General features: G+C 62.0%; 1 protein-coding gene across 1 annotated transcript in view; it reads left to right on the top strand.

Moving 5' to 3' along the window:
• LOC140411190 (dynein axonemal heavy chain 8-like) overlaps window positions 1-23,639 on the top strand; it is a 2,783,184-nt gene that overhangs the window by 2,149,697 nt on the left and 609,848 nt on the right. The window lies entirely within an intron of this gene.

Genomic DNA, 23,639 nt, shown 5'->3' with positions numbered 1-23,639 from the left:
GCCCAGGACAGTGACACAGGGAGGACGGCGATCCAGGACAGTGACACACAGAGGACGGTGACCCAGGACAGTGACACACAGAGGACGGCGACCCAGGACAGTAACACACAGAGCACGGCGATCCAGGACAGTGACACACAGAGGACGCGACCCAGGACACTGACACACAGAGGCCGCGACCCAGGACAGTGACACACAGAGGACGGCGATGCAGGACAGTGTCACACAGAGGAGGGCGACCCAGGACAGTGACACACCGAGGACACGACCAAGGACACTGACACACAGAGGACACAACCCAGGACAGTGACACACAGAGGACGGCGACCCAGGACAGTGACACACGGAGGACGGCGACCCAGGACAGTGACGCAAAGAAGATGGTGACCCAGGACAGTGACACACAGAGGCGCGACCCAGGACAGTGACACACGGAGGGCGCGACCCAGGACAGTGACACACAGAGGACGCGACCCAGGACAGTGACACACAGAGGACGGCGACCCTGAACAGTGACACACAGAGGACGGCGATCCAGGACAGTGACCCACAGAAGACGGCGACCCAGGACAGTGACGCACAGAGAACGGCGAGCCAGGACAGTGACACACGGAGGACGGCGACCCAGGACAGTGACACACGGAGGACGGCGACCCAGGACAGTGACACGCAGAGCATGGCGACCCAGGACAGTGACACACAGAGGACGGAGACCCAGGACAGTGACACACAGAGGACGCGACCCAGGACAGTGACACGCAGAGGATGGCGACCCAGGATAGTGACACACAGAGGACGGCGACCCAGGACAGTGACACACAGAGGATGGCGACCCAGAACAGAGACACGCAGAGGACGCGACCCAGGACAGTGACACACAGAGGACGGTGGCCCAGGACAGTGACACAGGGAGGACGGCGATCCAGGACAGTGACACACAGAGGACGGTGACCCAGGACAGTGACACACAGAGGACGGCGACCCAGGACAGTGACACACAGAGCACGGCGACCCAGGACAGTGACACACAGAGGACGCGACCCAGGACACTGACACACAGAGGCCGCGACCCAGGACAGTGACACACAGAGGGCGGCGATGCAGGACAGTGTCACACAGAGGAGTGCGACCCAGGACAGTGACACACCGAGGACACGACCCAGGACACTAACACACAGAGGACGCAACCCAGGACAGTGACACACAGAGGACGGCGACCCAGGACAGTGACACACGGAGGACGGCGACCCAGGACAGGGACGCAAAGAGGATGGTGACCCAGGACAGTGACACACAGAGGCGCGACCCAGGACAGTGACACACGGAGGGCGCGACCCAGGACAGTGACACACAGAGGACGGTGACCCAGGACAGTGACGTGCAGATGACGCGACCCAGGACAGTGACGCACAGAGGACGTGACCCAGGACAGTGACACACAGAGGACTACGATCCAGGACAGTGTCTCACAGAGGACGGCGACCCAGGACAGTGACACACAGAGGACGGCGACCCAGGACAGTGACACACAGAGGACAGCGACCCAGAACAGTGACACACAGAGGACGCGACCCAGGACAGTGACACACAGAGGACGGCGAGCCAGGACAGTGACACACGGAGTACGGCGACCCAGGACAGTAACACACAGAGGACGCGACCAAGGACAGTGACGCACAGAGGACGCAAGCCAGGACAGTGGCGCACAGAGGACGGCGCCCCAGGACAGTGACACACAGAGGTCAGAGACCCTGGACAGTGACACACAGAGGACGGCGACCCAGGACAGTGACACACAGAGGACGCAACCCAGGACAGTGACGCACTGAGGACGGCGACCCAGGACAGTGACACACAGAGGACGGCGATCGAGGACAGTGGCACACAGAGGAAGGCGACCCAGGACAGTGACACACAGAGGACGGCGACCCAGGACAGTTACACACGGGGGACGCGACCCAGGACAGTGACACACGGAGCACGGCGACCCAGGACAGTGACACACAGAGGACGCGACCAAGGACAGTGACGCACAGAGGACGCGACCCAGGACAGTGGCGCACAGAGGACGGAGACCCAGGACAGTGACACACAGAGGACGGCGACCCAGGACAATGACACACAGAGGACGCGACCCAGGACAGTGACGCACTGAGTAAGGCGACCCAGGACAGTGACACACAGAGGACGGCGATCGAGGACAGTGGCACACAGAGGACGCGACCCAGGACAGTGACACAGAGAGGACGGTGGCCCAGGACAGTGACACACAGAGGACACGTCCCAGGACAGTGACAGGCAGAGGATGGCCACCCAGGACAGTGACACACAGAGGACGGCAACCCAGGACAGTGACGCACAGAGGATGGCGACCCAGAACAGTGACACGCAGAGGATGCGACCCAGGACAGTGACACACAGAGGACGGTGGCCCAGGACAGTGAGACAGGGAGGACGGCGATCCAGGACAGTGACACACAGAGGACGGTGACCCAGAACAGTGACACACAGAGCATGGCGACCCAGGACAGTGACACACAGAGGACGGCGACCCAGGACAGTGACACACAGTGGACAGCGACCCAGGACAGTGACACACGGAGGACCGCGAGCCAGGACAGTGACACAGGGAGGACGGCGAGCCAGGACAGTGACACACAGGGGACGGAGACCCAGGACAGTGACACACAGATGACAGTGACACACGGAGGAAGGCGACCCAGGACAGTGACACACAGAGGACAGCGATCCAGGACAGTGACACACGGAGGACAGCAACCCAGGACAGTGACACACAGAGGACAGTGATCCAGGACAGTGACACACGGAGGACCGCGAGCCAGGACAGTGACACAGGGAGGACGGCGAGCCAGGACATTGACACACAGAGGCGCGACCCAGGACAGTGACACACGGAGGGCGCGACCCAGGACAGTGACACACAGAGGACGGTGACCCAGGACAGTGACGTGCAGATGACGCGACCCAGGACAGTGACGCACAGAGGACGTGACCCAGGACAGTGACACACAGAGGACTACAATCCAGGACGGTGACTCACAGAGGACGGCGACCCAGGACAGTGACAAACAGAGGACTGCGACCCAGAACAGTGACACACAGAGGACGGCGAGCCAGGACAGTGACACACGGAGTACGGCGACCCAGGACAGTGACACACAGAGGAAGCGACCAAGGACAGTGACGCACAGAGGACACGACCCAGGACAGTGGCGCACAGAGGACGGCGCCCCAGGACAGTGACACACAGAGGACGGCGACCCAGGACAGTGACACACAGAGGACGCAACCCAGGACAGTGACACACAGAGGTTGGCGATCCAGGACAGTGACACACAGAGGACGCGACCCAGGACAGTGACAAACAGAGGACGGCGACGCAGGACAGTGAAATACAGAGGACGGCGACGCACGACAGTAACACACAGTGGACGGCGACCCAGGACAGTAACACACAGAGGACGGCGACCCAGGACAGTGTCACACAGAGGACTGCGACCCAGGACAGTGACACACGGAGGACAACGACTCTGGACAGTGACACACAGAGGATGGCGACCCAGGACAGTGACACACGGAGGCGGCGACCCAGGACAGTGACACGCAGAGGATGGCGACCCAGGATAGTGACACACAGAGGACGGCGACCCAGGACAGTGACACACAGAGGATGGCGACCCAGAACAGGGACACGCAGAGGACGCGACCCAGGACAGTGACACACAGAGGACGGTGGCCCAGGACAGTGACACAGGCAGGACGGCGATCCAGGACAGTGACACACAGAGGACGGTGACCCAGGACAGTGACACACAGAGGAAGCGACCCAGGACAGTGACACACAGAGGACAGCGACCCAGGACAGTGACACACGGAGGCCGGCGACCCAGGACAGTGACACACAGAGGACGCGACCCAGGACACTGACACACAGAGGACGCGACCCAGGACAGTGACACACAGAGGACGGCGATGCAGGACAGTTTCACACAGAGGAGGGCGACCCAGGACAGTGACACACCGAGGACGCGACCCAGGACACTAACTCACAGAGGACGCAACCCAGGACAGTGACACACAGAGGACGGCGACCCAGGACAGTGACACACGGAGGACGGCGACCCAGGACAGTGACGCAAAGAGGATGGTGACCCAGGACAGTGACACACAGAGGCGCGACCCAGGACAGTGACACACGGAGGGCGCGACCCAGGACAGTGACACACAGAGGACGGTGACCCAGGACAGTGACGTGCAGATGACGCGACCCAGGACAGTGACGCACAGAGGACGTGACCCAGGACAGTGACACACAGAGGACAACGATCCAGGACAGTGACTCACAGAGGACGGCGACCCAGGACAGTGACACACAGAGGACAGCGACCCAGAACAGTGACACACAGAGGACGCGACCCAGGACAGTGACACACAGAGGACGGCGAGCCAGGACAGTGACACACAGAGGACGGCGACCCAGGACAGTTACACATGGGGGACGCGACCCAGGACAGTGACACACGGAGCACGGCGACCCAGGACAGTGACACACAGAGGACGCGACCAAGGACAGTGACGCACAGAGGACGCGACCCAGGACAGTGGCGCACAGAGGACGGAGACCCAGGACAGTGACACACAGAGGACGGCGACCCAGGACAATGACACACAGAGGACGCGACCCAGGACAGTGACGCACTGAGTAAGGCGACCCAGGACAGTGACACACAGAGGACGGCGATCGAGGACAGTGGCACACAGAGGACGCGACCCAGGACAGTGACACAGAGAGGACGGTGGCCCAGGACAGTGACACACATCGGACGCGTCCCAGGACAGTGACAGGCAGAGGATGGCCACCCAGGACAGTGACACACAGAGGACGGCAACCCAGGACAGTGACGCACAGTGGATGGCGACCCAGAACAGTGACACGCAGAGGACGCGACCCAGGACAGTGACACACATAGGACGGTGGCCCAGGACAGTGACACAGGGAGGACGGCGATCCAGGACAGTGACAGACAGAGGACGGTGACCCAGGACAGTGACACACAGAGCACGGCGACCCAGGACAGTGACACACAGAGGACGGCGACCCAGGACAGTGACACACAGTGGACAGCGACCCAGGACAGTGACACACGGAGGACCGCGAGCCAGGACAGTGACACAGGGAGGACGGCGAGCCAGGACAGTGACACACAGGGGACGGAGACCCAGGACAGTGACACACAGAGGACAGTGACACACGGAGGAAGGCGACCCAGGACAGTGACACACAGAGGACAGCGATCCAGGACAGTGACACACGGAGGACAGCAACCCAGGACAGTGACACACAGAGGACAGTGATCCAGGACAGTGACACACGGAGGACCGCGAGCCAGGACAGTGACACAGGGAGGACGGCGAGCCAGGACAGTGACACACAGAGGCGCGACCCAGGACAGTGACACACGGAGGGCGCGACCCAGGACAGTGACACACAGAGGACGGTGACCCAGGACAGTGACGTGCAGATGACGCGACCCAGGACAGTGACGCACAGAGGACGTGACCCAGGACAGTGACACACAGAGGACTACAATCCAGGACGGTGACTCACAGAGGACGGCGACCCAGGACAGTGACAAACAGAGGACAGCGACCCAGAACAGTGACACACAGAGGACGGCGAGCCAGGACAGTGACACACGGAGTACGGCGACCCAGGACAGTGACACACAGAGGACGCGACCAAGGACAGTGACGCACAGAGGACACGACCCAGGACAGTGGCGCACAGAGGACGGAGACCCAGGACAGTGACACACAGAGGACGGCGACCCAGGACAGTGACACACAGAGGACGCAACCCAGGACAGTGACACACAGAGGTTGGCGATCCAGGACAGTGACACACAGAGGACGCGACCCAGGACAGTGACAAATAGAGGACGGCGACGCAGGACAGTGAAATACAGAGGACGGCGACGCACGACAGTAACACACAGTGGACGGCGACCCAGGACAGTAACACACAGAGGACGGCGACCCAGGACAGTGTCACACAGAGGACTGCGACCCAGGACAGTGACACACGGAGGACAACGACTCTGGACAGTGACACACAGAGGACGGCGACTCTGAACAGTGACGCACAGATGATTGCGACCCAGGACAGTGACACACAGAGGATCGCGACCCAGGACAGTGACACACAGAGGATCGCGACCCAGGACAGTGACACACAGAGGACGGCGACCCAGGACAGTGACACACAGAGGCGCGACCCAGGACAGTGACACACGGAGGGCTCGACCCAGGACAGTGACACACAGAGGACGGTGACCCAGGACAGTGAAGTGCAGAGGACGCGACCCAGAACAGTGACGCACAGAGGACGTGACCCAGGACAGTGACTCACAGTGGACGGCGACCCAGGACAGTGACACACAGAGGACGCGACCCAGGACAGTGACACACAGAGGACGGCGACCCTGAACAGTGACACACAGAGGACGGCGATCCAGGACAGTGACCCACAGAAGACGGCGACACAGGACAGTGACACACAGAGGACGGCGACCCAGTACAGTGACACACAGAGGACGCGACCCAGGACAGTGACGCACAGATGACGGCGAGCCAGGACAGTGACACACGGAGGACGGCGACCCAGGACAGTGACACACGGAGGACGGCGACCCAGGACAGTGACACGCAGAGCATGGCGACCCAGGACAGTGACAGACAGAGGACGGAGACCCAGGACAGTGACACACAGAGGACGCGACCCAGGACAGTGACACGCAGAGGATGGCGACCCAGGATAGTGACACACAGAGGACGGCGACCCAGGACAGTGACACACAGAGGATGGCGACCCAGAACAGGGACACGCAGAGGACGCGACCCAGGACAGTGACACACAGAGGACGGTGGCCCAGGACAGTGACACAGGCAGGACGGCGATCCAGGACAGTGACACACAGAGGACGGTGACCCAGGACAGTGACACACAGAGGACGGCGACCCAGGACAGTGACACACAGAGCACGGCGACCCAGGACAGTGACACACAGAGGACGCGACCCAGGACACTGACACACAGAGGACGCGACCCAGGACAGTGACACACAGAGGACGGCGATGCAGGACAGTTTCACACAGAGGAGGGCGACCCAGGACAGTGACACACCGAGGACGCGACCCAGGACACTAACTCACAGAGGACGCAACCCAGGACAGTGACACACAGAGGACGGCGACCCAGGACAGTGACACACGGAGGACGGCGACCCAGGACAGTGACGCAAAGAGGATGGTGACCCAGGACAGTGACACACAGAGGCGCGACCCAGGACAGTGACACACGGAGGGCGCGACCCAGGACAGTGACACACAGAGGACGGTGACCCAGGACAGTGACGTGCAGATGACGCGACCCAGGACAGTGACGCACAGAGGACGTGACCCAGGACAGTGACACACAGAGGACAACGATCCAGGACAGTGACTCACAGAGGACGGCGACCCAGGACAGTGACACACAGAGGACGGCGACCCAGGACAGTGACACACAGAGGACAGCGACCAAAAACAGTGACACACAGAGGACGCGACCCAGGACAGTGACACACAGAGGACGGCGAGCCAGGACAGTGACACACGGAGTACGGCGACCCAGGACAGTGACACACAGAGGACGCGACCGAGGACAGTGACGCACAGAGGACGCGACCCAGGACAGTGGCGCACAGAGGACGGCGACCCAGGACAGTGACACACAGAGGACGGAGACCCAGGAAAGTGACACACAGAGGACGGCGACCCAGGACAGTGACACACAGAGGACGCAACCCAGGACAGTGACGCACTGAGGGCGGCGACCCAGGACAGTGACACACAGAGGACGGCGATCGAGGACAGTGGCACACAGAGGAAGGCGACCCAGGACAGTGACACACAGAGGACGGCGACCCAGGACAGTGACACACGGGGGACGCGACCCAGGACAGTGACACACAGAGGACGGCGAGCCAGGACAGTGACACACGGAGGACGGCGACCCAGGACAGTGACACACAGAGGACGCGACCAAGGACAGTGACGCACAGAGGACGCGACCCAGGACAGTGGCGCACAGAGGACGGAGACCCAGGACAGTGACACACAGAGGACGGCGACCCAGGACAATGACACACAGAGGACGCGACCCAGGACAGTGACGCACTGAGTAAGGCGACCCAGGACAGTGACACACAGAGGACGGCGATCGAGGACAGTGGCACACAGAGGACGCAACCCAGAACAGTGACACGCAGAGGATGGCGACCCAGGACAGTGACACACAGAGGACGGAGACCCAGGACAGTGACACACAGAGGACGCGACCCAGGACAGTGACACGCAGAGGATGGCGACCCAGGACAGTGACACACAGAGGACGGCAACCCAGGACAGTGACACACAGAGGATGGCGACCCAGAACAGTGACACGCAGAGGACGCGACCCAGGACAGTGACACACAGAGGACGGTGGCCCAGGACAGTGACACAGGGAGGACGGCGATCCAGTACAGTGACACACAGATGACGGTGACCCAGGACAGTGACACACAGAGGGCGGCAACCCAGGACAGTGACACACAGAGCACGGCGACCCAGGACAGTGACACACAGAGGACGGCGACCCAGGACAGTGACACACAGTGGACAGCGACCCAGGACAGTGATACACGGAGGACCGCGAGCCAGGACAGTGACACAGGGAGGACGGCGAGCCAGGACAGTGACACACAGGGGACGGAGACCCAGGACAGTGACACACAGAGGACAGTGACACACGGAGGAAGGCGACGCAGGACAGTGTCACACAGAGGACAGCGATCCAGGACAGTGACACACGGAGGACAGCAACCCAGGACAGTGACACACAGAGGACAGCGATCCAGGACAGTGACACACGGAGGACCGCGAGCCAGGACAGCGACACAGGGAGGACGGCGAGCCAGGACAGTGACACACAGGGGACGGCGATCCAGGACAGTGACACACAGATGTCAGTGACACACGTAGGACGGCGATCCAGGGCGGTGACACACAGTGGATGGTGACCCAGGACAGTGACACACAGAGGCTGCGACCCAGGACAGTGACACACAGAGGATGGCGACCCAGGACAGTCACACACAGAGGTCGGTGACCCAGGACAGTGACACACGGGACGGCGACCCAGGACAGTGACACAGGGAGGACGGCGAGCCAGGTCAGTGGCACACAGGGGACGGCGACCCAGGACAGTGACACACAGAGGACGGCGACCCAGGACAGTGACACACAGAGGACATCGATCCAGGACAGTGACACACGGAGGACCGCGAGCCAGGACAGTGACACAGGGAGGACGGCGAGCCAGGACAGTGACACAAAGGAGACGCGACCCATGACAGTGACACACAGAGGATGGCGACCCAGGACAGTGACACACAGAGGACACGACCCGGGACCGTGACACACAGAGGACAGCGATCCAGGACAGTGACACATGGAGGACCGCGAACTAGGACAGTGACACACGGAGGACCGCGAGCCAGGACAGTGACACAGGTAGGACGGCGAGCCAGGACAGTGACACACGGAGGGCGCGACCCAGGACAGTGACACACAGAGGACGGCGACCCAGGACAGTGACACACAGAGGCGCGACCCAGGACAGTGACACACGGAGGGCGCGACCCAGGACAGTGACACACAGAGGACGGCGACCCAGGACAGTGACACACAGATGTCAGTGACACACGTAGGACAGTGATCCAGGGCGGTGACACACAGTGGATGGTGACCCAGGACAGTGACACACAGAGGACAGCGATCCAGGACAGTGACACATGGAGGTCCGCGAGCCAGGACAGTGACACACGGGACGGCGACCCAGGACAGTGACACAGGGAGGACGGCGAGCCAGGTCAGTGGCACACAGGGGACGGCGAGCCAGGACAGTGACACACAGAGGACGCGACCCGGGACCGTGACACACAGAGGACAGCGATCCAGGACTGTGACACATGGAGGACCGCGAACTAGGACAGTGACACACGGAGGACCGCGAGCCAGGACAGTGACACAGGTAGGACGGCAAGCCAGGACAGTGACACACAGAGGACGCGACCCAGGACAGTGGCGCACAGTGGACGGCACCCCAGGACAGTGACACACAGAGGACGGCGACCCAGGACAGTGACACACAGAGGCGCGACCCAGGACAGTGACACACGGAGGGCGCGACCCAGGACAGTGACACACAGAGGACGGTGACCCAGGACAGTGACGTGCAGAGGACGCGACCCAGGACAGTGACGCACAGAGGACGTGACCCAGGACAGTGATACACAGACGACTGCGATCCAGGACAGTGACTCACAGAGGACGGCGACCCATTACAGTGACACACAGAGGACGGCGACCCAGGACAGTGACACACAGAGGACGGCTAACCAGAACAGTGACACACAGAGGACGCGACCCAGGACAGTGACACACAGAGGACGGCGAACCAGGACAGTGACACACGGAGGACGGCGACCCAGGACAGTGACACAGGGAGGACGGCGAGCCAGGACAGTGACACGCAGGGGACGGCGACCCAGGACAGTGACACACAGAGGACAGTGACAGACGGAGGACGGCGACCCAGGACAGTGACACACAGAGGACAGCGGTCCAGGACAGTGACACACGGAGGCCGGCGACCAAGGACAGTGACACACAGAGGACAGCGATCCTGGACAGTGACACACGGAGGACCGCGAGCCAGGACAGTGACACAGGGAGGACGGCGAGCTAGGACAGTGACACACAGGGGACGGCGACCCAGGACAGTGACACACAGATGACAGTGACACACGTAGGAAGGCGACCCAGGATAGTGACACACAGAGGACGTGACCCAGGACTGTGAGCACAGAGGACGCGACCCAGGACACTGACACAAAGAGGACGGCGACCCAGGACAGTGACACACAGAGGACGGCGGTCCAGGACAGTGACACACTGAGGACGGCGACCCAGGACAGTGACACACAGAGACGGCGACCCAGGACAGTGACAAACAGAGGATGGCGACCCAGGACAGCGACACACAGAGGACACGATCCAGGACAGTGACGCACTGAGGACGGCGACCCAGGACAGTGACACCCGGAGGGCGCGACCCAGGACAGTGACACACAGAGGACGGCGACCCAGGACAGTGACACACAGAGGACGAGACCCAGGATAGTGACACAAAAAGGAGGCGACCCAGGCTCGTGACACACAGAGGACGGCGACCCAGGACAGTGACACACGGAGGACAGCGACCCGGGACAGTGACACACAGAGGACGCGAGCCAGGACAGTGACTCACAGAGGACGCGGGCCAGGACAGTGACACACAGAGGACGGCGACCCAGGACAGTGACACACAGAGGACAGCGACCCAGAACAGTGACACACAGAGCACGCGACCCAGGACAGTGACCCACAGAGGACGGAGACCCAGGACAGTGACACACAGAGGACGGCGACCCAGGACAGTGACACACAAAGGACGCAACCCAGGACAGTGACGCACTGAGGACGGCGACCCAGGACAGTGACACACAGAGGACGGCGATCGAGGACAGTGGCACACAGAGGAAGGCGACCCAGGACAGTGACACACAGAGGACGGCGACCCAGGACAGTGACGCACGGAGGACGGCGACCCAGGACAGTGACACACGGGGGACGCGACCCAGGACAGTGACACACAGAGGACGGCGAGCCAGGACAGTGACACACGGAGGACAACGACCCAGGACAGTGACACACAGAGGACGCGACCAAGGACAGTGACGCACAGAGGACGTGACCCAGGACAGTGGCGCACAGAGGACGGAGACCCAGGACAGTGACACACAGAGGACGGTGGCCCAGGACAGTGACACAGGGAGGACGGCGATCCAGGAGAGTGACACACAGAGGACGGTGACCCAGGACAGTGACACACAGAGGACGGCGACCCAGGACAGTGACACACAGAGCACGGCGACCCTGGAGAGTGACACACAGAGGACGGCGACCCACGACAGTGACACACAGTGGACAGCGACCCAGGACAGTGACAAACGGAGGAGCGCGAGACAGGACAGTGACACAGGGTGGACGGCGAGCCAGGACAGTGACACACAGGGGACGGAGACCCAGGACAGTGACACACAGAGGACAGTGACACACGGAGGACGGCGACCCTGGACAGTGACACACAGAGGACGCGACCCAGGACAGTGACGCACTGAGTAAGGCGATCCAGGACAGTGACACACGGAGGGCGGCGATCGAGGACAGTGGCACACAGAGGACGCAACCCAGAACAGTGACACGCAGAGGATGGCGACCCAGGACAGTGACACACAGAGGACGGAGACCCAGGACAGTGACACACAGAGGACGCGACCCAGGACAGTGACACGCAGAGGATGGCGACCCAGGACAGTGACACACAGAGGACGGCGACCCAGGACAGTGACACACAGAGGATGGCGACCCAGAACAGTGACACGCAGAGGACGCGACCCAGGACAGTGACACAAAGAGGACGGTGGCCGAGGACAGTGACACAGGGAGGACGGCGATCCAGGACAGTGACACACAGAGGACGGTGACCCAGGACAGTGACACACAGAGGACGGCGACCCAGGTCAGTGACATACAGAGCACGGCGACCCTGGACAGTGACACACAGAGGACGGCGACCAAGGACAGTGACACACAGTGGACAGCGACCCAGGGCAGTGACACACGGAGGAGCGCGAGCCAGGACAGTGACACAGGGAGGACGGCGAGCCAGGACAGTGACACACAGGGGACGGAGACCCAGGACAGTGACACACAGAGGACGCGACCAAGGACAGTGACACACAGAGGACGGCGAGCCAGGACAGTGACACACGGAGGACAACGACCCAGGACAGTGACACACAGAGGACGCGACCAAGGACAGTGACGCACAGAGGACGTGACCCAGGACAGTGGTGCACAGAGGACGGAGACCCAGGACAGTGACACACAGAGGACGGCGACCCAGGACAGTGAAACACGGAGGACGGCGATCGAGGACAGTGGCACACAGAGGACGCAACCCAGAACAGTGACACGCAGAGGATGGCGACCCAGGACAGTGACACACAGAGGACGGAGACCCAGGACAGTGACACACAGAGGACGCGACCCAGGACCGTGACACGCAGAGGATGGCGACCCAGGACAGTGACACACAGAGGACGGCGACCCAGGACAGTGACACACAGAGGATGGCGACCCAGAACAGTGACACGCAGAGGACGCGACCCAGGACAGTGACACACAGAGGACGGTGGCCCAGGACAGTGACACAGGGAGGACGGCGATCCAGGAGAGTGACACACAGAGGACGGTGACCCAGGACAGTGACACACAGAGGACGGCGACCCAGGACAGTGACACACAGAGCACGGCGACCCTGGACAGTGACACACAGAGGACGGCGACCCACGACAGTGACACACAGTGGACAGCGACCCAGGACAGTGACACACGGAGGAGCGCGAGACAGGACAGTGACACAGGGTGGACGGCGAGCCAGGACAGTGACACACAGGGGACGGAGACCCAGGACAGTGACACACAGAGGACAGTGACACACGGAGGACGGCGACCCTGGACAGTGACACACAGAGGACAGCGATCCAATACCGTGAAACACGGAGGACGGCAACCCAGGACAGTGACACACAGAGGACAGCGATCCAGGACAGTGACACACGGAGGACCGCGATCCAGGACAGTGACACAGGGAGGACGGCGAGCCAGGACAGTGACACACAGGGGACGGCGACCCAGGACAGTGACACACAGATGTCAGTGACACACGTAGGACGGCGATCCAGGGCGGTGACACACAGTGGATGGTGACCCAGGACAGTGACACACAGAGGCTGTGACCCAGGACAGTGACACACAGAGGACAGCGATCCAGGACAGTGACACATGGAGGTCCGCGAGCCAGGAAAGTGACACACGGGACGGCGACCCAGGACAGTGACACAGGGAGGACGGCGAGCCAGGTCAGTGGCACACAGGGGACGGCAACCCAGGACAGTGACACACAGAGGATGGCGACCCAGGACAGTGACACACAGAGGACATCGATCCAGGACAGTGACACACGGAGGACCGCGAGCCAGGACAGTGACACAGGGAGGACGGCGAGCCAGGACAGTGACACACAGAGGATGGCGGCCCAGGACAGTGTCACACAGAGGACGCGACCCGGGACCGTGACACATGGAGGACCGCGAACCAGGACAGTGACACACGGAGGACCGCGAGCCAGGACAGTGACACACAGAGGACGCGACCCAGGACAGTGGCGCACAGTGGACGGCACCCCAGGACAGTGACACACAGTGGAGGGCGACCCAGGACAGTGACACACAGAGGCGCGACCCAGGACAGTGACACACGGAGGGCGCGACCCAGGACAGTGACACACAGAGGACGCGACCCAGGACCGTGACACGCAGAGGATGGCGACCCAGGACAGTGACACACAGAGGACGGCGACCCAGGACAGTGACACACAGAGGATGGCGACCCAGAACAGTGACACGCAGAGGACGCGACCCAGGACAGTGACACACAGAGGACGGTTGCCCAGGACAGTGACACAGGGAGGACGGCGATCCAGGAGAGTGACACACAGAGGACGGTGACCCAGGACAGTGACACACAGAGGACGGCGACCCAGGACAGTGACACACAGAGCAGGGCGACCCTGGACAGTGACACACAGAGGACGGCGACCCACGACAGTGACACACAGTGGACAGCGACCCAGGACAGTGACACACGGAGGAGCGCGAGACAGGACAGTGACACAGGGTGGACGGCGAGCCAGGACAGTGACACACAGGGGACGGAGACCCAGGACAGTGACACACAGAGGACAGTGACACACGGAGGACGGCGACCCTGGACAGTGACACACAGAGGACAGCGATCCAGGACCGTGAAACACGGAGGACGGCAACCCAGGACAGTGACACACAGAGGACAGCGATCCAGGACAGTGACACACGGAGGACCGCGATCCAGGACAGTGACACAGGGAGGACGGCGAGCCAGGACAGTGACACACAGGGGACGGCGACCCAGGACAGTGACACACAGATGTCAGTGACACACGTAGGACGGCGATCCAGGGCGGTGACACACAGTGGATGGTGACCCAGGACAGTGACACACAGAGGCTGTGACCCAGGACAGTGACACACAGAGGACAGCGATCCAGGACAGTGACACATGGAGGTCCGCGAGCCAGGAAAGTGACACACGGGACGGCGACCCAGGACAGTGACACAGGGAGGACGGCGAGCCAGGTCAGTGGCACACAGGGGACGGCAACCCAGGACAGTGACACACAGAGGATGGCGACCCAGGACAGTGACACACAGAGGACATCGATCCAGGACAGTGACACACGGAGGACCGCGAGCCAGGACAGTGACACAGGGAGGACGGCGAGCCAGGACAGTGACACACAGAGGATGGCGGCCCAGGACAGTGTCACACAGAGGACGCGACCCGGGACCGTGACACATGGAGGACCGCGAACCAGGACAGTGACACACGGAGGACTGCGAGCCAGGACAGTGACACACAGAGGACGCGACCCAGGACAGTGGCGCACAGTGGACGGCACCCCAGGACAGTGACACACAGTGGAGGGCGACCCAGGACAGTGACACACAGAGGCGCGACCCAGGACAGTGACACACGGAGGGCGCGACCCAGGACAGTGACACACAGAGGACGGTGACCCAGGACAGTGACGTGCAGAGGACACGACCCAGGACAGTGACGCACAGAGGACGTGACCCAGGACAGTGACACACAGACGACTGCGATCCAGGACAGTGACTCACAGAGGACGGCGACCCAGGACAGTGACACACAGAGGACGGCGACCCAGGACAGTGACACACAGAGGACGGCGAACCAGAACAGTGACACACAGAGGACGCGACCCAGGACAGTGACACACAGAGGACGGCGAACCAGGACAGTGACACACGGAGGACGCGACCAAGGACAGTGACGCACAGGGTACGCAACCCAGAACAGTAACTCGCAGAGGATTGCGACCCAGGACAGTGACACACAGAGGACGGAGACCCAGGACAGTGACACACAGAGGACGCGACCCAGGACAGTGACACGCAGAGGATGGCGACCCAGGACAGTGACACACAGAGGATGGCGACCCAGAACAGTGACAAGCTGAGGACGCGACCCAGGACAGTGACACACAGAGGACGGTGGCCCAGGACAGTGACACAGGGAGGACGGCGATCCAGGACAGTGACACACAGAGGGCGGTGACCCAGGACAGTGACACACAGAGGACGGCGACCCAGGACAGTGACACACAGAGCACGGCGATCCAGGACGGTGACACACAGAGGACGGCGACCCAGGACAGTGACACACAGAGGACAGCGACCCAGGACAGTGACACACGGAGGACCGCGAGCCAGGACAGTGACACAGGGAGGACGGCGAGCCAGGACAGTGACACACAGTGGACGGCGATCCAGGACAGTGACACACAGAGGACAGTGACACACGGAGGACGGCGACCCAGGACAGTGACACACAGAGGACAGCGATCCAGGACAGTGACACACGGAGGACGATGACGCAGGACAGTGACACACAGAGGGCAGCGATCCAGGACAGTGACACACGGAGGACTACGAGCCAGGATAGTGACACAGGGAGGTCGGCGAGCCAGGACAGTGACACACAGGGGACTGCGACCCAGGACAGTGACACACAGATGACAGTGACACACGTAGGACGGCGATCCAGGGCGGTGACACACAAAGGCTGCGACCCAGGACAGTGACACACAGAGGACAGCGATCCAGGACAGTGACACACTGAGGTCCGCGAGCCAGGACAGTGACACACAGAGAACGGCGATCCAGGACAGTGACACACTGAGGACGCGACCCAGTACAGTGACACACAGAGGACAGCGATCCAGGACAGTGACATACGGAGGACCGCGAGCCAGGACAGTGACACAGGGAGGTCGGCGAGCCAGGACAGTGACACACAGGAGAAAGCGACCCAGGAGAGTGACACACAGAGGATGGCGACCCAGGTCAGTGACACACAGAGGATGGCGACCCAGGTCAGTGACACACAGAGGACGCGACCCGGGACCGTGACACACAGAGGACCGCGAGCCAGGACAGTGACACAGGGCGGACGGCGACCCAGGACAGTGACACACAGAGGACGGCGACCCAGGACAGTGACACACAGAGGACGCGACCCAGGACAGTGACACACAGAGGATGGAGACCCAGGACAGTGACACACAGAGGACGCGACCTGGGACCGTGACACACAGAGGACAGCGATCCAGGACAGTGCCACATGGAGGACGGCGACCCAGGGCAGTGACACAGGGAGGACGGCGAGCCAGGACAGTGGCACACAGAGGACGGCGACCCAGGACAGTGACACACAGAGGACGGCGATCGAGGATAGTGACACACAGGGGAAGGCGACCCAGGACAGTGACACACAGAGGACGGCGACCCAGGACAGTGACACACGGAGGACGGCGACCCAGGACAGTGACACACAGAGGACGGCGACCCAGGACAGTGACACACAGAGGACGCAACCCAGAACAGTGACACGCAGAGGATGGCGACCCAGGACCGTGACACACAGAGGACGCAACCCAGAACAGTGACACACAGAGGACGGAGACCCAGGACAGTGACACACAGAGGACGCGACCCAGAACAGTGACACGCAGAGGATGGCGACCCAGGACAGTGACACACAGAGGACGCAACCCAGAACAGTGACACACAGAGGACGGAGACCCAGGACAGTGACACACAGAGGACGCGACCCAGGACAGTGACACGCAGAGGATGGCGACCCAGGACAGTGACGCACAGAGGACGGCGACCCAGGACAGTGACACACGGAGGATGGCGACCCAGAACAGTGACACGCAGAGGACGCGACCCAGGATAGTGACACACAGAGGGCGGTGGCCCAGGACAGTGACACAGGGAGGACGGCGATCCAGGACAGTGACACACAGAGGACGGTGACCCCGGACAGTGACACACAGAGGACGGCGACCCAGGACAGAGACACAGAGAGCACGGCGACCCAGGACAGTGACACTCAGAGGACGGCGACCCAGGACAGTGACACACAGAGGACAGCGACCCAGGACAGTGACACACGGAGGACCGCGAGCCAGGACAGTGACACAGGTAGGACGGCGAGCCCGGACAGTGACACGCAGAGGATGGCGACCCAGGACAGTGACACACAGAGGACGGCGACCCAGGACAGTAACACACTGAGGATGGCGACCCAGAACAGTGACAAGCTGAGGACGCGACCCAGGACAGTGACACACAGAGGACGGTGGCCCAGGACAGTGACACAGGGAGGACGGCGATCCAGGACAGTGACACACAGAGGACGGTGACCCAGGACAGTGACACACAGAGGACGGCGACCCAGGACAGTGACACACAGAGCACGGCGACCCAGGACAGTGACACACAGAGGACGGCGACCCAGGACAGTGACACACAGAGGACAGCGACCCAGGACAGTGACACACGGAGGACCGCGAGCCAGGACAGTGACACAGGTAGGACGGCGAGCCCGGACAGTGACACGCAGAGGATGGCGACCCAGGACAGTGACACACAGAGGACGGCGACCCAGGACAGTAACACACTGAGGATGGCGACCCAGAACAGTGACAAGCTGAGGACGCGACCCAGGACAGTGACACACAGAGGACGGTGGCCCAGGACAGTGACACAGGGAGGACGGCGATCCAGGACAGTGACACACAGAGGACGGTGACCCAGGACAGTGACACACAGAGGACGGCGACCCAGGACAGTGACACACAGAGCACGGCGACCCAGGACAGTGACACACAGAGGACGGCGACCCAGGACAGTGACACACAGAGGACAGCGACCCAGGACAGTGACACACGGAGGACCGCGAGCCAGGACAGTGACACAGGGAGGACGGCGAGCCAGGACAGTGACACACAGTGGACGGCGATCCAGGACAGTGACACACAGAGGACAGTGACACACGGAGGACGGCGACCCAGGACAGTGACACACAGAGGACAGCGATCCAGGACAGTGACACACGGAGGACGACGACGCAGGACAGTGACACACAGAGGGCAGCGATCCAGGACAGTGACACACGGAGGACCACGAGCCAGGATAGTGACACAGGGAGGTCGGCGAGCCAGGACAGTGACACACAGGGGACTGCGACCCAGGACAGTGACACACAGATGACAGTGACACACGTAGGACGGCGATCCAGGGCGGTGACACACAAAGCACGGTAGCATGGTGGTTAGCACAATTGCTTCACAGCTCCAGGGTCCCAGGTTCGATTCCGGCTTGGGTCACTGTCTGTGCGGAGTTTGCACGTTCTCCCCGTGTGTGCGTGGGTTTCCTCCGGGTTCTCCGGTTTCCTCCCACAGTCCAAAGATGTGCGGGTTAGGTGGATTGGCCATGCTAAATTGCCCATAGTGTCCAAAATTGCCCGTAGGGTGGGGTTACTGGGTTATGGGGATTAGGTGGGGTTACTGGGTTATGGGGATAGGGTGGAGGTTTGGACCTTCGGTAGGGTGCTCTTTCCAAGAGCCGGTGCAGACTCGATGGGCCGAATGGCCTCCTTCTGCACTGTAAATTCTATGTCTATGTCTAAAGGCTGCGACCCAGGATAGTGACACACAGAGGACAGCGATCCAGGACAGTGACACACTGAGGTCCGCGAGCCAGGACAGTGACACAGAGAGGACGCGACTCAGGTCAGTGACACACAGAGGACGGCGACCCAGGACAGTGACACACTGAGGACGCGACCCAGTACAGTGACACACAGAGGACAGCGATCCAGGACAGTGACATACGGAGGACCGCGAACCAGGACAGTGACACAGGGAGGTCGGCGAGCCAGGACAGTGACACACAGGAGAAGGCGACCCAGGAGAGTGACACACAGAGGACGCGACCCAGGACAGTGACACACAGAGGATGGCGACCCAGGACAGTGACACACAGAGGACGCGACCCGGGACCGTGACACACAGAGGACCGCGAGCCAGGACAGTGACACAGGGAGGACGGCGACCCAGGACAGTGACACACAGAGGACGGGGACCCAGGACAGTGACACACAGGGGACGGCGACCCAGGACAGTGACACACAGAGGACGCGACCCAGGACAGTGACACACAGAGGATGGAGACCCAGGACAGTGACACACAGAGGACGCGACCTGGGACCGTGACACACAGAGGACAGCGATCCAGGACAGTGCCACATGGAGGACCGCGAGCCAGGACAGTGACAAAGGGAGGACGGAGAGCCAGGACAGTGGCACACAGAGGACGGCGACCCAGGACAGTGACACACAGAGGACGGCGAACGAGGATAGTGACACACAGAGGACGGCGACCCAGGACAGTGACACACGGAGGACGGCGACCCAGGACAGTGACACACAGAGGACGCAACCCAGAACAGTGACAAGCAGAGGATGGCGACCCAGGACAGTGACACACAGAGGACGGAGACCCAGGACAGTGACACACAGAGGACGCGACCCAGGACAGTGACACGCAGAGGATGGCGACCCAGGACAGTGACACACAGAGGACGGCGACCCAGGACAGTGACACACGGAGGATGGCGACCCAGAACAGTGACACGCAGAGGACGCGACCCAGGACAGTGACACACAGAGGGCGGTGGCCCAGGACAGTGACACAGGGAGGACGGCGATCCAGGACAGTGACACACAGAGGACGGTGACCCCGGACAGTGACACACAGAGGACGGCGACCCAGGACAGAGACACAGAGAGCACGGCGACCCAGGACAGTGACACTCAGAGGACGGCGACCCAGGACAGTGACACACAGAGGACAGCGACCCAGGACAGTGACACACGGAGGACCGCGAGCCAGGACAGTGACACAGGTAGGACGGCGAGCCCGGACAGTGACACACAGGGGACGGAGACCCAGGACAGTGACACACAGAGGACAGTGACACACGGAGGACGGCGACCCAGGACAGTGACACACAGAGGACAGCGATTCAGGACAGTGACACAGGGAGGACGGCGAGCCAGGACAGTGACACACAGGGGACGGCGACCCAGGACAGTGACACACAGATGACAGTGACACACGTAGGACGGCGATCCAGGGCGGTGACACACAGAGGATGGTGACCCAGGACACACAGAGGCTGCGACCCAGGACAGTGACACACAGGGGACGGCGACCCAGGACAGTGACACACAGAGGACAGTGACACACGGAGGACGGCGACCCAGGACAGTGACACACAGAGGATGGCGACCCAGGACAGTGACACACAGAGGATGGCGACCCAGGACAGTGACACACAGATGCGCGACCCGGGACCGTGACACACAGAGGACAGCGATCCAGGACAGTGACACACGGAGGACCGCGAGCCATGACAGTGACACACGGAGGACCGCGAGCCAGGACAGTGACACACGGAGGACCGCGAGCCAGGACAGTGACACAGGGAGGACGGCGACGCAGGACAGTGACACACAGAGGACAGCGATCCAGGACAGTGACACACTGAGGACCGCGAGCCAGGAGAGTGACCCACGTAGGACTGCGATCCAGGGCGGTGACACACAGAGGACAGAGATCCAGGACAGTGACACACAGGGGCCCGCGAGCCAGGACAGTGACACACAGGGGACGGCGACCCAGGACAGTGACACACAGAGGATGGCGACCCAGGACAGTGACATAGGGAGGACGCTGACCCAGGTCAGTGACACACAGAGGACGGCGATCCAGGACAGTGACACACAGAGGATGGCGACCCAGAACAGTGACACACAGATGACGCGACCCGGGACCGTGACACACAGAGGACAGCGATCCAGGACAGTGACACACGGAGGACCGCGAGCCAGGACAGTGACACACGGAGGACCGCGAGCCAGGACAGTGACACACGGAGGACCGCGAGCCAGGACAGTGACACAGGGAGGACGGCGACGCAGGACAGTGACACAGGGGGGACGGCGACCCAGGAGAGTGACACACGGAGGACCGCGAGCCAGGACAGTGGCACACAGGGGACGGCAACCCAGGACAGTGACACACAGAGGACGGCGACCCAGGACACTGACACACAGAGGACGGCGACCCAGGACAGTGACACAGGGAGGACGGCGACCCAGGACAGTGGCATACGGAGGACGGCGACCCAGGACAGTGACACACAGAGAACGACGACCCAGGACACTGACACACAGAGGATGGCGACCCAGGCCAGTGACACATGGAGGACGGCGAGCCAGGACAGTGACATACGGAGGGCGGCGACCCAGGACAGTGAAACACAGAGGACGCGACCCAGGACAGTGACACACAGAGGACAGCGATCCAGGACAGTGACACACGGAGGACAGCGACCCAGGACAGTGACACACAGAGGACAGCGATCCAGGACAGTGACACACAGGGGACGGCGACCCAGGCGAGTGACATACGGAGGGCGCCGACCCAGGACAGTGACACACAGAGGACGCGACCCAGGACAGTGACACACAGAGGTCGGTGACCCAGGACAGTGACACACAGAGGACGCGACCCAGGACAGTGACACACAGATGACGGCGACCCAGGAGAGTGACATACGGAGGACGGCGATCCAGGACAGTGACACACAGAGGACGCGACCCAGGACAGTGACACACAGAGGTCGGTGACCCAGGACAGTGACACACAGAGGACGCGACCCAGGACAGTGACACACAGATGACGGTGACCCAGGAGAGTGACATACGGAGGACGGCGAGCAAGGACATTGACACACGGAGGACAGCGATCCAGGACAGTGACACACGGAGGACAGCGACCCAGGACAGTGACACACAGGGGACGGCGACCCAGGAGAGTGACATACGGAGGACAGCGACCAAGGACAGTGACACACAGAGGACGCGACCCAGGACAGTGACACACAGAGGACAGCGATCCAGGACAGTGACACATGGAGGACAGCGACACAGGACAGTGACACACAGGGGACGGCGACCCAGGAGAGTGACAGACGGAGGACGCCGACGCAGGACAGTGACACACAGGGGACGGCGATCGAGGACAGTGACACACAGAGGACGGCGAGCAAGGACATTGACACACGGAGGACAGCGACACAGGACAGTGACACACAGGGGACGGCGACCCAGGAGAGTGACAGACGGAGGACGCCGACGCAGGACAGTGACACACAGGGGACGGCGATCGAGGACAGTGACACACAGAGGACGGCGACCCAGGACAGTGACACACGGAGGACAGCGATCCAGGACAGTGACACACAGGAGACGGCGACCCAGGAGAGTGACATACGGAGGACGCCGACCCAGGACAGTGACACACAGAGGACGCGACCCAGGACAGTGACAC

Source organism: Scyliorhinus torazame, chromosome 4 (genome assembly GCF_047496885.1).
Source record: "Scyliorhinus torazame isolate Kashiwa2021f chromosome 4, sScyTor2.1, whole genome shotgun sequence".
Lineage (NCBI taxonomy): Eukaryota > Metazoa > Chordata > Chondrichthyes > Carcharhiniformes > Scyliorhinidae > Scyliorhinus > Scyliorhinus torazame.
Note: the sequence above shows the minus strand (reverse complement) of the source record. Positions and strands in the feature narration are given on the sequence as shown.